At 32.3% G+C, this 14716-nt stretch overlaps 2 long non-coding RNA genes across 3 annotated transcripts in view; one reads left to right on the top strand and one right to left on the bottom strand.

Annotated features, from left to right (window-relative positions):
* LOC144287946 (uncharacterized) overlaps positions 1–14716 on the bottom strand; it is a 34413-nt gene that overhangs the window by 15481 nt on the left and 4216 nt on the right. The gene's annotated exons all lie outside the window — the stretch shown is intronic.
* Positions 10701–14716, top strand: part of LOC144287945 (uncharacterized) — a 35911-nt gene continuing 31895 nt past the window's right edge. For both annotated transcript variants that reach the window (XR_013355817.1, XR_013355816.1), the window contains exons 1-2: positions 10701–10842; positions 12343–12425. This is a non-coding gene — a long non-coding RNA (uncharacterized LOC144287945). The remainder of the gene's footprint in view (positions 10843–12342; positions 12426–14716) is intronic.

The following is a 14716-nucleotide window of genomic DNA, read 5'->3' as shown; positions in this document are numbered from 1 at the left end:
CCTTTAATGGGGTTCTTCCCAGTCTTTGTGTTTTGGGAGACTGCTTCACCTTTATACCCAGGTTCTGGGATTTTCACAACGGTGTCTTGCCTATGGAAAGTTGTTAGTTGGCCTTCTTGTCAGGGGAACAGAAATTAGGGACAACCTCTGTCAACATCTTAATGTTACTCTTCTACTGGCTCTTTTTTAAGTTTGAGGCCATAGAGCTACTTCAGGAGTGTAGTCAGAATAGAAATCCTAAATTTAGGCCAACAGAGCTTTTTCAAGATGCTACTCTGATATTTAAAGATTATTGGATTTTCCTGGGCAGAAATCATATCTCATTAACCTGCTTACCATTCTCTCTCAATATCAAAATTTTCCTCAAAGGTCAGTTTCAGTTATTTATTTTTTTGAACCTCAAATCCTAGCTTATATCTATTATTTGTCAAGATCACAGTGATCCTGTGCATTTCACAACTTTTGCTGAAATGTAACCTTAGGGACTGACAGTGAAGAAACAAATTAGAATTTTCCTGCTGATCAAACCCCCAGGGTAAAATGAATTGCTTCAGAGCGTTCTGTGGAAAGAGAAGGCAAAGGGGACAATTTATGTGTATCAGTTTAACCTCTCTGGGCTGTTGACATTGGAACTGCCTAATGGCAAACTGTTAAGACCTATTAAGTTCTCATTAGCGATGCCCCTGGATTAGTGCCATGTGGTACAGGACATCATTTAATAGTAAATATTAAAACATATTTATGAAAAGAAGAGAAAGGCACATCTGCATTATTTAAAAGAAAATAGAAGAGTAGAACTTAATTGGTATCAAAACCAGGTCAGAGACTAATTATGATTTCAGTTCCATGTAACTTTACCTTCTCATTTCTTGACTTAGTAATTGTTTCGGGCAGTGCTATGGCTAGAAGAATAAAGTGCTTTCAGAAATGTGAGCAGCTCAGAATCATTATTAACCTCAGGCTGTCTACACAATTAATAATTCAATGTAATTTTATCTATACTAGTTTTCAGAATGCTTTGTTATGAGATAAGGTATTATTAATCCATCTGCCAGGGAGCAATCTCTAAAAAAGAATACAACTCATATATCAATTAATTTATTGTTAGTTTGGAAGTCTGTATGTGGACTGCAGTGTGGCATGCCAATTATTAATGATTTAAATCTGAGTGAATCCTTAAATATCATTGAAATATTAAGGTACAATAAAGCAAACGTAGCAACACATATTGTCATGCTGATAGCACTGAAAAGATCTATATAAAACGTGTGCAAAAGCTGAGTGTATTTCAAGGCATCAGAAGAAAAACTTAGTCACACCTTATGAAAACCATCATATTCATTTGTGAGCTTTATGTACATATATTTTAAATTTCTTATAATAAACACATAATTACGTGGTCAAAACAGTATATATTGTATGAAGACATTAAGTGGCCATTTTATTTAAGTTCAGTTCTCTTAAATTTGATTAGCTCTCCTTAAGTACTTACCTGGAGACCACTTGTTAGACTGTTTTAAACAAATTAGATTTATTATTATTATACATTGAATGTTTGTTTTTTGTGTCTAAGATTGTTCATTGTCTAAAATTGTCTGATCTATGAAAAAAAATAATTAACATAAAACTTTGAAGATCAAAAAAACTTTAGCAATGCAGAATTTAAAACTAGGGACAATGTAAACACCCAGAATTAAAATTTAGATAAAAACAGTATTTTACTGAAAGAAATTGTTAACCTTTTTATATTCTGCTTTTGTCTTACTGTGTGACCATATGCACATCAGTGTGCCTGTCTATTTTGACTTCCTTATCTGTAATGTGCAGTTAATACATTCTACTTAGTTTATTAGTTTGTAGTGAGAGTGTAAAAGTGAAGTATAGTGTTATATTTGTAAAGCACCCAGTTTGGGTGTTAATGGCAGATGAAAATCTCATTAACATTCTGAGAGCCGTTTAATCTCTCTCTTTTTCTTCGTTTGCAAAGTGTTCTGAGTATTACAGATAAACTGTCAAGCACCAGGCACACAGTAGGTATTTAGCCAGTGGATCTATTTTCTAATCTTATTTACTACACAAGACTCTGTAGGAAGACTGATAACCTATTGTAAATTTCTCAAAGTGCAGTTTTCCGCTAACACTGAGGAAAGGACAATGTTGTGCAAATAACAATATATGCACATAACAATATATGAACAAATAACAATATGAAACCATGATTTTGGTATGTACATTCAATCAAACTATTATGACAAATTATACTTCATGATGATAGATGATTTTGTCTAAACACTTAGCTCTTTAGCAGTCTCCATTTTATTTATTTATTTTTTTAAATTTTTTTATATTTATTTAAGATTTTATTTATTTGACAGAGAGAGAACACAAGCAGGGGGAGCAGATGGCAGAGGGAGAGGCAGACTTCCCGCTGTGCAGGGAGCCTGACATGGTGTGTGTTGGGGGGTTGATCCCAGGACCCTGGGATCATGACCTGAGCTGAAGGCAGATGCTTAACCCACAGAGCTACCCAGGAGCCCCTCAGAGTGTCTATTTTAATTGTGAATTTTATCCTACAGGTATCTATTGGGTACTGAAAATTCACAATACTTTTTTTTTTCCACAGAAAGTTTTAGGGTTCCCAAGTAAAAGCCAATTTCCTGCCATATTCAACAGAAACATAAGTAGCAGTTTTGAATCTCTATTACCTAGAAGACATAGTTTGATAGCAATAATTCCAAATTGCTCCTTTGAATGTCTTTGAATCTCAAGTATTAAACTCCCAACCCAGCCTGGTTTGGGAGCTGAGTCAAGAGGTGAATGGAGCTTAACTGGATTGAGAATAATGGTAACTTCAGCAGCATGGAAATTAAAAGGGAGAGTCAATGAAGGGAAAGTCTCTAGCAGCAGGGAGGCAGGGTAAAAAGTAAAAACTTATGCCTATAGTTCATTGAAGGTTGAAGATTGACAATGTCTTCCCTTATGATTTACTACGTACATATGCCAGATGTGGTGGGATGTAATGTATGACACTCTTGACATGTGTATCTATGTTATAAGTCATAGAATCTCACATTTGGAGGAGACATTAGTGATTATTTACTATAACCCGTGTGCAATTTCAAATCTCATAAGCTCAATTTATAAGTTATCCTTGGATTAAATGAGAACTTCAGTATCAGTATTTATTTTGATGTACCTGTTTTATATCCTCTCTTTTTCACTTTAATAAGAATATATGTGATTTAGACTTTGTGCCATTTAGTTCAATTTAAATTGACAGCTTATAGAGCAGGAGCCCTCTTGTTGACTACTGAGCACTAGTAAAATGAATGATTGGCAACTTTGACTCTGCTCATTACTTAAAAAAGAAAAAGAAAAAAAAAGAAATTTGATGATAATAGTAATAATAAAGTGAAGGTTCTGTAGCAACATATTTCCAGTTAGTTGATACCCACTTAATACTTAGCTGCTTTTGGAAAAAACAACAAAAAGCCACTAGAATACACAATGCTATTTATAGTGACCAAATCTAGAAAAACCATAATATTTTTCTTAGAGGATCAGTGGGGATTTTTATCAAAAGCTGGAAGTGACAGCTGATAGATTTTATTTTATTATTTGCTATAAGAAAGGGATACATTTTGTCTCCTGAATGTGTGGCATATACTTTGTCAAAGGAAACAATAGTACCTTCCAAATGGATTTAAATCACATATATATAATAATTCCCATTATCTCAAAAAGCTGCTTTGTGTCTATTCATAGATTATAAAAAGAAACCCTTAATAATTTAAAATTATAAATTTTTAAATTGTTTATGATTGGATATAAGGACAAGAAGGTGGTATTTTCCACACCTTTCATTTTTTATACATTAGAAACCCGTAACAACCACCACAAATAGAGATTTGGTTTGGGCTTTATTTGTTTATTTTCTCTTGTGGTTTTGATCTATAAATTTTAGGTATTTTTAAAGACATGAATTACCGGAGATGGAAAATTCTTAGCCAAAAATATAGGATAATAAAGCAAATTCCTTTAGATGAGCTTAACTGCCATAAAAAAGATAAAGGTATTTTATGTTATGGCCTGAGGCATTATATCTAGACTTGTGAATATCCACATACTATGAAATTTTTATATCTTGGGAAATTATAAAATAAAAGCACCTAGTGGTGTAGAACCTGTATAAAGTATATTTTGGAGAGTAGAAAAAGAGAAAAAGAGGACAATTTGGAGGCACCAAAATGTTAATTTACATTTGATTTAGTTGTAAACACTTCCAAGTTGTGATGCTAAAATTATAAGATCTTAATCTTATAAGCATAGACATGTCTTGATTATCATTAAAATATTATTCATGCCCCAAAGTAGTCTGCAGTTTCTACACTCTTTAACTTCTGTGCACCTCTCCATAATCTGGAACTAAACTTTGGTTGGCTAATCAAAAACTGAATACTCAGCCTTCTGTTAGTTTTCACTGTAGTGAGGAAATAAGGTTTTACTACTCAACCATGACCTCTCTAGGTTTGGTTAGGCTTTTCTGAGCTCTCTAAAGACAAGGGAAGAATAGTCTTTTTTGTACCTGTTATTTCCCAGCTACCTTCAATGACATAAATATATTATTTTAAGGAAATTTGCCAATACATTGTAGCATACAATGCACTCCTACTCAGATTTTCAGGAGAGATATTAGCATGTGATGGCAAGGAAAGTGATGATAAATTATCTAAGAGAGTTAAGAAAAATTGTGTGTGCATTTAATAGGAAATTTTAAAAATAGACACTTGACAACAAAATTGACTTAAATTTTAAGCAAGAGAAAAATATATTAGATATGTTTCTTGGAGCTATAGACTATCACTGTGATAAGGTCATAATTACATTTAATTAGTTTTACATGGTTATTTTGTTTCTTTTAATCTTGGGCATGCCAGAGAGTGCAGATAACTTTGACGGATAAAAGGTAAAGACTTTTCAAATATGCCAGGCTTTACTGTTTGTTGCAAATGGAGCTATTGACAGCTTCACTTGAAATTTTCTGGCAAATTTGGTAGGCCATCTTTACCAATAATATGAATAACCCCAGGGTAAAAAAAAAATGTAGTTGTTGATTTTAAATGACATAATAAATTGTCAACTGATAGAGTGGAAAATTTAATTCATGGCCCAGGAAAGAAATCTATAAAATATACAAGTTATATTTTTGCTTTTGTTTGATTGCTTTTTTCCATGTGACCAGTCATCTCTTTTTCTTTCTTTCTTTCTTTCTTTCTTTCTTTCTTTCTTTCTTTCTTTCTTAGAGAGATAATCAGAGCATGAGCGGGGTGAGGGGCAGAGGGAGAAGTGGACTCTCCGCTGAGCAGGGCACCGAACATGAATCTTGATCCTAGAATTCTAGGATCATGACCTGAGCCAAAAATGGACACTCAACTGACTGAGCCACCCAGGCATCCCAGGACCAGTCATCTTCTAAAATGTTCTCTCCATATTTTCCAAAGATTTTACTATTTAATAGATGTGAATTTGTATGTGTGGGTATGTGGATGTATGGGGAGAGATAGACAGATAGACAGGTAGACAGACAACAGATAATGTAACCACAAGAGAAATAAAATGTGTTATCTAATAGTCTTGGGTTATTGATTTCAACAATAAAGATCACTGGTGTTTGAGTTTGTCCTGCATGATCACTCATGAGGTGAAAAGTCTGAACATTTGTTTATGGATTAGCAAGAAGTTTTTATTTTATTTTAGTTTTATTCATTCTAACCACAAGTCGATCACATACAACTCCACTAATTGACATAATTGGCAACTCTTCAGACTAGTTTCAAACATCAAGATTCATTGTGACATCTTTCCTTTTGGGACAACTTAACACTAAAGTAACCCATCTACCTGATGGAGCATATAGTCTCAATCAAATCAGTACTGGAAAATTTTCAAAATAAGAAAGATTCATTTGTGGAAACAATAGGTATTTTTTTCTTATAAAACAATTTAAAATACTGAAAGCATATATAGTTATATATGTACAACATAAAATATTACATTTTTGTTGTCTATTGTTGATTAATAATGTGAATCACTGGGCAGCCCAGGTGGCTCAGCGGTTTGGCGCCACCTTCGGCCCAGGGCGTGATCCTGTAGACCCAAGATCAAGTCCTGCATCTGGCTCCCTGCATGGAGCCTGCTTCTCCCTCTGCCTGTGTCTCTGCCTCTCTCTCTTTCTCTGTCTCTAATAAATAATAAATAAAATCTTAAAAAATAATAATACTGTGAATCATCCTAAAACATTAGTAGCTTAAACACAATATTTTTCTGTAACAATTCTGTGGCTTGGCAAGGCTCAAATAGGTGGTTCTATCTTTCATGTGATTATTGTCAGAAAGCTGTTGGGCTGGAGATGTCTGGAGACCCAGCTGGACCAGATATCCAAGATGGCTTGCTCACATGGATGACAGTTGATGCTACTTGTCATCAGAGAGCAGAGTGGCTGAACAGTACCTTGTGCATAGTCTCCTGAGATGTTTTAGGCTCCTTACAGCAAGGCAGTTGAGTTCCAAGAATGAGTAATTTGAGAGGCAGGAAATGGCTGCCAATATTGTAAGGCCCACAGACAGAAACTGTGTCAACATTTCCACCATGGTATGTCAAAGTGGACACAAAACCTGCTCACCTTCCCAGGAAGAAAATATTAACCTCACTTTTCCATGGTAGGAGTAAAAGGAATTTGTGGCTGATTTTATTTCCCCATAATATTTGTTTTATAAATAATTTCAGTAATGTACTACATAGTCTTGCTTTTTGTGAAAACGAGGAAAGTACTATCTTTCCCAGTTCCATTCTGTTCCCTTGATAAATCATTTTATTTTGGTAACTAGATTTGCATAACTTGAATAAAATTTTCATAAATGAAATAATTTTCTATGAGAAAGACTTGGGAAATACATAAATAATATGTAAATAATAAATAGCTAATTATCAATCTGCGTCTAGTGATCAATCTATGATCTAAGTTAAACAATTAAAGATTTCAGAATAATTGAGCCAAACATCCATATAAATGTATTGCACTATGACTCTGGTAGATAGGTACAAATTAACAATTTATAAAGAACTTTCAACTTTTAAATGCTTAGTGACTTTTAAATTATTTTGTCTCATTGACTTTATGACAGTTTACTATGGTTTTTTCAAAGTGAGGAAGATTTCAGTTATTCTTTTAATATCTGAAAATTATCAAAAAAATTATCATACCAAATGCCTACGGATTGGTAGATTCTGAAGAATAATTTGGGAGTGGGCTATGAGTAAAATCAAAAGCTACAAACGTTTCAGAATAGAGTACTTCTGAAAATTGGTACATTTTTCCTTCTCATTTGACATTTATTATGGTCTTCACTGCATTTCTCTTTGAACAGTGTCTTTTTTAATTATTAATTTTTTTTAAAGTTGGCTCTGTGCCCAACATGGGGCTCAAAATTCATAATCTTGAGATCACAGTTACCAACTCTACCAACTCTGCCAGCAGGAAGCCCCTGAACACTGTCTTTTTATTCCTTTAATTATTTGTTTCACTGATACAGTAATCATAATATATCATTATAAATGTTGCATAGTGAATATGGTGATAGAGTATTTTAACAAAAAATATTGAAAAAGGGAAATTAGTGTTATTTTACCTTTCTCCACCTTTATGATACAAATAGGAATTTACATATTTGTGGTGACTTACCTTTTATAAATGTATGTAGCTGTAACTGTATTTAAAATGAATACAGTATAATAAAAGGTGATGATAATTAAATGTAATATAAGAAATTTTCTTATTAGACATTTTGTCTACCAAAAAAAATTAATGAAATAGTATGTCAAATACCTGCAATGAGCCATACTTCCTTTCTTGTTAAATAACCCTAAATGAAGCAAATCAGATTTTTTTTCAATTGATTCCACATTATAGAATGACGTAGTACCTGAGCTAACTTTGAGTTCCCTTTGGTCAATTGCCCTGAAATGATAATCTTCAGAGTTTGTAGGTGAAATGTAATGATAGTTTTTGTAAGTCTCCACTAAAAGAACAAACAACAGAAGAATGTGTAAGAAGAATATGTACAATTCTAGGCTGACATGTTATTCATAGTGTTAATACTTTTCTACCTTATTATTCTAGAATATCAATGATGGTCTCATCTCAAATTTATATTTTCCTAGAAGTAGAATAGATTCTTAGACTTCCTTTAGAATAACCTGTTTTTGCAGGCATAATTAAATCCTTATTATTATAAAAAGTATGTCATAACCTCTTAAAAAGTTTTACAAATGAAACCTTTCAAACATCTATTTCGAGCCGTATCTTCCTAAACTATGACTTTAATTGCCTAATTTAGGTACACATTTCTTTGTTGTTAAGATATAATTTCATATCATTTGAGAAAAAGATTTTGCTTACCGTAGAAAGAAGAATCCTGAACAAAATTATTGCATAAGACATTACCATGAGTCATATCAAATTCATTGTTTAAAAAAGAGGTAAAATTTCAACAACTGTGAAAATTTAAAAATTTTATCCTACTTAGAAGCTAACAAATTAGCCTACCATAGTTTCATGAATGGTGATAGAAGACATGAGACTCTTGGGTCAGAGATGGACAGTTTATTGTTCACAGCAATAGAAGACACAGTGTTATCATTTTGCTCCATTTTACAAAACTCCAATTGTCATACAGAAACATTAAAGAGAGTCAACTGATACATGTGCATATGGTAGATGCATTATAGGAGAGGAACCCTGAATTTAGGGGACCTGAAGTATGCCTATTCTTTGCCCTTCAGGAGACATTATCTTTATTCCATCAAACAGTAAGCATATATTGCTTTTGCTCCAGAGGGGCATGATCTGTATGTTGGAAGGCTTTAAGCAAGCCTGTCCTTTCATACTTTTTACTATACAAACATCCTTAAAAAGACAATGTGGATCAATGGGTCATCAGTGCCTCACTTTGCTAAATGAGCAAAAATATAAGAAACCCATGGAGAATTGTTTCTCAACAGTAAAATGTACAATATAAATTTCCTAAAACAAAAATAAGATAGAAATAAAGACTAGCAGTGTAACACATTGACTGTTCATTCATAATGCCTCAATTGAATGTCTAATTGGGTAGCAACTTTTCAAGTTTCTTATTTATACAAAATATTGAAATAGTAAGTTTTAGGAAAATATCAGTCATTTGACTTTTTCCACAAAATCTGAAAGTGAACAAATGGTACCTCGTTTTTGCAAATTTATGCTAGGCATTATGGCAGTACCAAAAAATTATATGCTCTGAAATAATGTATGATTTCTTTGGAGAGACATAATGTCCATATATAAAGCAAGCTAGAGAACAACTTATTGTACTGTATATTGAAATACTAGATTGTGGATATAGAATTAATATCCTATTGATTTAATTTATAAACCATTTTAGCATATATTGCCTCATTTTGTATCCATGCCTCATTTGTATTATGATATTTTATTGATTTTTACAATTTAAAATTTTTATCATCTCTGAAATAACCATGGATCTTATATTTGGTGGCATCTTACAAATAAAACAGCAGTATTTTCTGAGTGGTACAGACAATAATGGTACATTTTTCATCATTTGAAATGCATAATTTCCATTTGGAGAAGAAAGTGAAGCTCAAAAATATTAAGTTATTTTCCCAGGATGTCACAGCCAGTAGATGTAGAAGACATAATTTCTATCTAGGTCTTTTTATTCTATCACTGTTTAATCTAAGAAGAAGTGCTTTCTGCCTCTTGGCTTAACACCTCATGCTATTTCATTATTGATAGCACTGAGAGTTTCAAAAGAATACTATTTGCTCAGATTAGCTTAATATCAAACAGATCTTTTGTTTTAGTCCCACTGAGAATATCTTCAAAGAGTTTAAAGGTTAAATACAATAAGGCTGATGCGAAAATGAAGGAAAATACTATATGTTTGCCTGCGACCATCTGAGCTGTGTTTTTCTTCCTCTTTAGTATATAGATCTTTTACTGTATTAGTAACATAAAAACTTTGTCATAAGTATTTAAGATGGTTTCATTTTTTAGTTTTTGTTGGTTTTATGCTCTGTCTTTTGCTAAACTAGAATAATCTATATTTCAAGCCTTCAATATAAATTTATAAACTTTCACATAGTTTGTTTATGCACTCTTTCATATGTGTGGTTTTTATTTTCATTATTGACATTGATATTTTTACTTTTATTATTATTATTATTATTATTTGTTTATTTTAACAAATCAGTCTTTTCTGTTTCTTTTGTAATTGTTTGAAGATTTGTGAGTCTGGATAAGGTAAGATGGATCACAAAGTGGTCCAGTTTTAAGGACTGATGAAGTTACCGGATTCACCCAAGGCAACTTCTACTAAATTTATAAATTAGCATTGCAATGCTCCAAATGTTTGCATATGAAACAAATGAGTGTCAGGATCCTCAGTGGGTACCACAACCTGGTCCCTCCCTTCTTCCTCTGGCAGATACTCCCTAAAGTTTGGTCTAAACTATGGATGCAGATTCAGGAATAGTTTGAAAGAAGTTCCTGACCGTACTTTTTAGTAGGAATTGGGGCACAGTGGTAACCCACGTTGCTTGAACCTAAAGTACAGATTCCAAGTTTTTGCTGTCGTAGAGTTCTATATTCTAGTTACAGAATGCTTACAAATTCACTGTTTTCATATTTTATTTCAGATTTCATCTCCACAGGCTCTGTTATGGTCTCCCACAGTAGGATGCTAGGGGGAGGTTAATTATAGTTCTGTGCTTAAGAGAATGTCTGTAAGTATAAACAAGCCAAAGATATGTGGCCTATTTTGGGGTTTCCTGGGGCCTGATGACTCATAGAAGTACAGGCCATGCTATTTGTCTGTGTGATCTCCTAGGTAACTCATATTTTTATGGTCTTTTCTTAATAGTTAGGAAGTAATAGAAATTCTCCTTATCTTCATACCTTGAGAAATAGGACTTTTTAATTTCATTTTTTTCTCTCCTTTTTAGTTTCTTGTTTCATTTTTCTTTTCTTTTTTTGGTGGGAGCAGTACCAGAGAACCCGTATCATGTCATCTCCTAATCAGTACTCTCAAAACTAAACACCATATTGACTTTTCTTACCATCAGTGTCTTGCAAAATTATCTGGAAAGAGAGAGGTCACACCTTCTTATTCTCAAAGGGATCTGTATCCCTCAAAAGTTAACTAACATTTTTCTGGAAGTGTAATCATTATGATACTATAGTGAGTTGTTGAAAGAAAAGAGTGTAAAAGTGTATTATCTTAGAACCACTTAGTTTTAACTTCAAATATAATACCAGGTACTGCATACTATAAAAATGTAGCAAACAGGAAGTAGAGAATCTAGAAAAATAAAATGTATTGATCATCTACTGTGTGTCAGGCATTACATTTGAATAATTTCTAGTTTAGTGATTACTGTGATGCATTTCAGATTCCCAAGACAGTGTTTAGAAACATTGTGAAAGAGAGATAGCAATTATGGGCATCTGGATTGCCCTAGGCATGACTCAAACATTTTTATCTATCCTCTCCTTTTAAATGAGAGTGGTATCTAACACTGACTGCCTAGATAAGAATATTGCCAAGAACAGTAATGAAATTACAAAGTCTTAATTGCTGTATATTTTTATGATTGAAATTTATTATTACTTGAAATTTCTTTTGTCTTTTTTTGCAACTTGCTGAGAATTTGTTTTTAGAGGATGGTCCTATTACCTTATAATAATCTAGTAATTTCCTCCAAGATTCTTCAACCTGGGTTTTTCAACTTAGGTTCATAGGCTTTGAGGGGAACTAGAAAAGGTTAGACATCAGGATCTTTCATTACTTCTTACTCTTATTTATAGTTTAAATAAGTATGGGTCTGTAAACATTCTACTCCATTTTTCCTGCTTCCTTTTTATATTTTACTATAAATACAAATGACTATAATCATTGAGTATATATTATTTTTTTGTCTGGCTTAATATTGTGAGATTCTTCTGTATTGTCATTAAAAAATTTGTACATTCAGGTGAGGGCTTAATAGTATCTCATGATATTGATGGCCATTTCTCTGAATATTTTCCATCTGGATAATCTTCATAACAGTTTATTGCAAATTATGCTGTTGTTAAATATAAGAGAGAAAAAATAACCATGATAATGAAGAAAAAAGGGAAAAAAGAGAAAAAAAGAAAAAAGACAATTTGGTGATTTACAATAGAAAGTATATTTTTCATACACGGTCCTCAGTCATCTTGAGTTGACTGACTCTCCTCCATAGGTTCTATACCCTGGGACCTAAGCTGATGAAGAAGCCTCATTACGAGCATTGCTTGTCTCATGCCAAATGGAAAGGAGAACACGGTAGGTACACCCCATGGCTGAAAGCTTTTACTCAGAAGTGACACATGTCACTAGTATTTTTACTCAGAAGTGACACATTTTCACTAGTATTTCATTAGCCATAGGAATTTTCATGGTGAAAATTTTTCTTTTTTTTTTTCTTTTTTTTTTTTTTTTTTTTTGAAAATTTTTCATCACTGATCCATTTTTCTCCTTGATCAGTTTTCCTTCCAACTTGTTAGTGCTTTTACTTTGGTTTTGTTGGTCTTCCTTTATTTTTTTCTATTTTATTAGTTCCCCATTTTATCTTTGCTCTTTATTTATAATAATCCTTAATTTAGTGTGTCTTTCATATATTGACCTCTGATGTATACTTGGCTTGTTGATTACCAACATTCTCATTTTTAATATATACATTTGATGGTATACATAATGATATATATTTCCCTCTGATTTAAGTTGTACCTCACAAGTTTTAACATGTGCTATTTTCATTGTCATTCAAAGTACTTTTAAAAAAAATTAAATCATGACTTTTTAATTCAATCAATAAGTTAAAATTTCTAAACACCTTGAGATTTACTCATTCATTTGTAGCTTAATTGTGGTTATGGAAATACTTTGTATGATTTCCATCTCTTCACCTTAATTGTCAGGAATAGGGAAGTTATGTAATAAGTGTTCTCTATGCAGAAAAAGGTATATTGTAGTTATTAATAGGGAAATGGCCTACATGCACATTCTTATAAGATCAATTTATTAATCTCTTTTGTTCAGTATATTATATCAAGTGGTGTGGAAAGCTCAAGACAACTTTCCTGGGGCTAATCTACATATTTTTTCCCTCCTCGAGATTAATGACAGATGTGGAGAGCTTGAAATCTGCCATGGTGGGAGAACTAACGCCACAAAAATTAGTAAATCCTCCAAACAAGGGCTTTTATTCTTGAGAGCCAGTAATTACACATTTACCAGGACCAGTGGCTATATTCTTATGTGTTTGTAATGTGCATTCATACTACCAGCCATTGAGAATAAGTATGTTAAAGTTTCCCGCAAATATCATGTATAGATATATTCCCGGTAGGGTTGTCAATGGTTATATATTTTGAAGCTACATCATTCTAAATTTAAAATGGTTACTTCTGATTGCTGAATTGAACCTTTTATTACAAAGAGCTGTCCTTCTTTATCTCTAGTGATAGTTTTGCTTTATCATCTTTGAAATTAACAGCAACACCAGTTACTTTTATGAGATTTTCCATGGAATATATCTTTCTATTCTTTGCTTCCATCCTGAAAAGTTATGTTTAAATATGCCTCTTCTAAATAGAATATAATTGAGGTTTTATTTTTTATTCAATTGACAATCTTGTCTAATAAATGAAGCACTTAGTTGATTTACATTTAATATTGTTATTCACATATTTCAGTTTAAATCTCCCAATTTATTAAGTGATTTGTCTTTGCTTCATCTGTACTATGTCTTGGTTCTGTTGGAAGTGATTGTGTGAATGTTATTATTTTATTTTTTCTTTTCTTCCAATTTAGAAATATTCTTTAAAATTCACTTTCAAGTGAATTTATATTTATATTCAGAAAAACAAAAATGGAAAGAATATTGTGTCTACTTAAATTAATATAGACAGAGAGAGGGGGTGTATTATAATATTAGGGAATATTTAACTTTTAAGCTAATGAAAAGAAAAATAAAACAAAATGCACATAGTCATTCCTGAAAGGTACAAGGACAGTGAGAAAAAAAAAGCATAGAATGAAGCAAAGGGAAATCACTTAATAAAATGGTACATTTAAGTAACAATATCAAAAGTAAGTAAACTAAATGTTCCATTTATAAGGCCAGATTATTAAACCGGATGAAAATTTTCAATTATATTCTGTTTGTAATAGGTTTTATAGTTTTTTTTTTTAAGTCTATTGCTAATAACTCCAGTATCTGTAGTGCTCATAGTTCTGCTTCTATTTTTTGTTGTTTCTCTGGGTTTTGTTAATTTCTTTTATCTACTCAATTTTGGATTATTTTTATAGTGTGTTAGATATTGAATTTGCAATATTGTTTATAGAAATATTTGTATGGCTGGCATGTTATTCCTCCAAGAAGGATTTACAGTTGTTTCTGTCAGTCAGCCATAGAAAGTAGCCATCCAGAATCACAGCAATCAGTTTCATGTATTGAGTTAATTGGAAGCTGAATTTAAGTCCTAGTGGTAGTCTGTCATTTCTTACTCAGATTCATGCCTGAATTTCAGCCCTTTGTTAGTTCAGCCAAAGCAAGGACTTTCATCAAGGAT

The sequence above is a fragment of the Canis aureus genome, chromosome 17 (genome assembly GCF_053574225.1).
Source record: "Canis aureus isolate CA01 chromosome 17, VMU_Caureus_v.1.0, whole genome shotgun sequence".
Lineage (NCBI taxonomy): Eukaryota > Metazoa > Chordata > Mammalia > Carnivora > Canidae > Canis > Canis aureus.
This window is presented reverse-complemented; position numbering and strand designations above follow the sequence as displayed.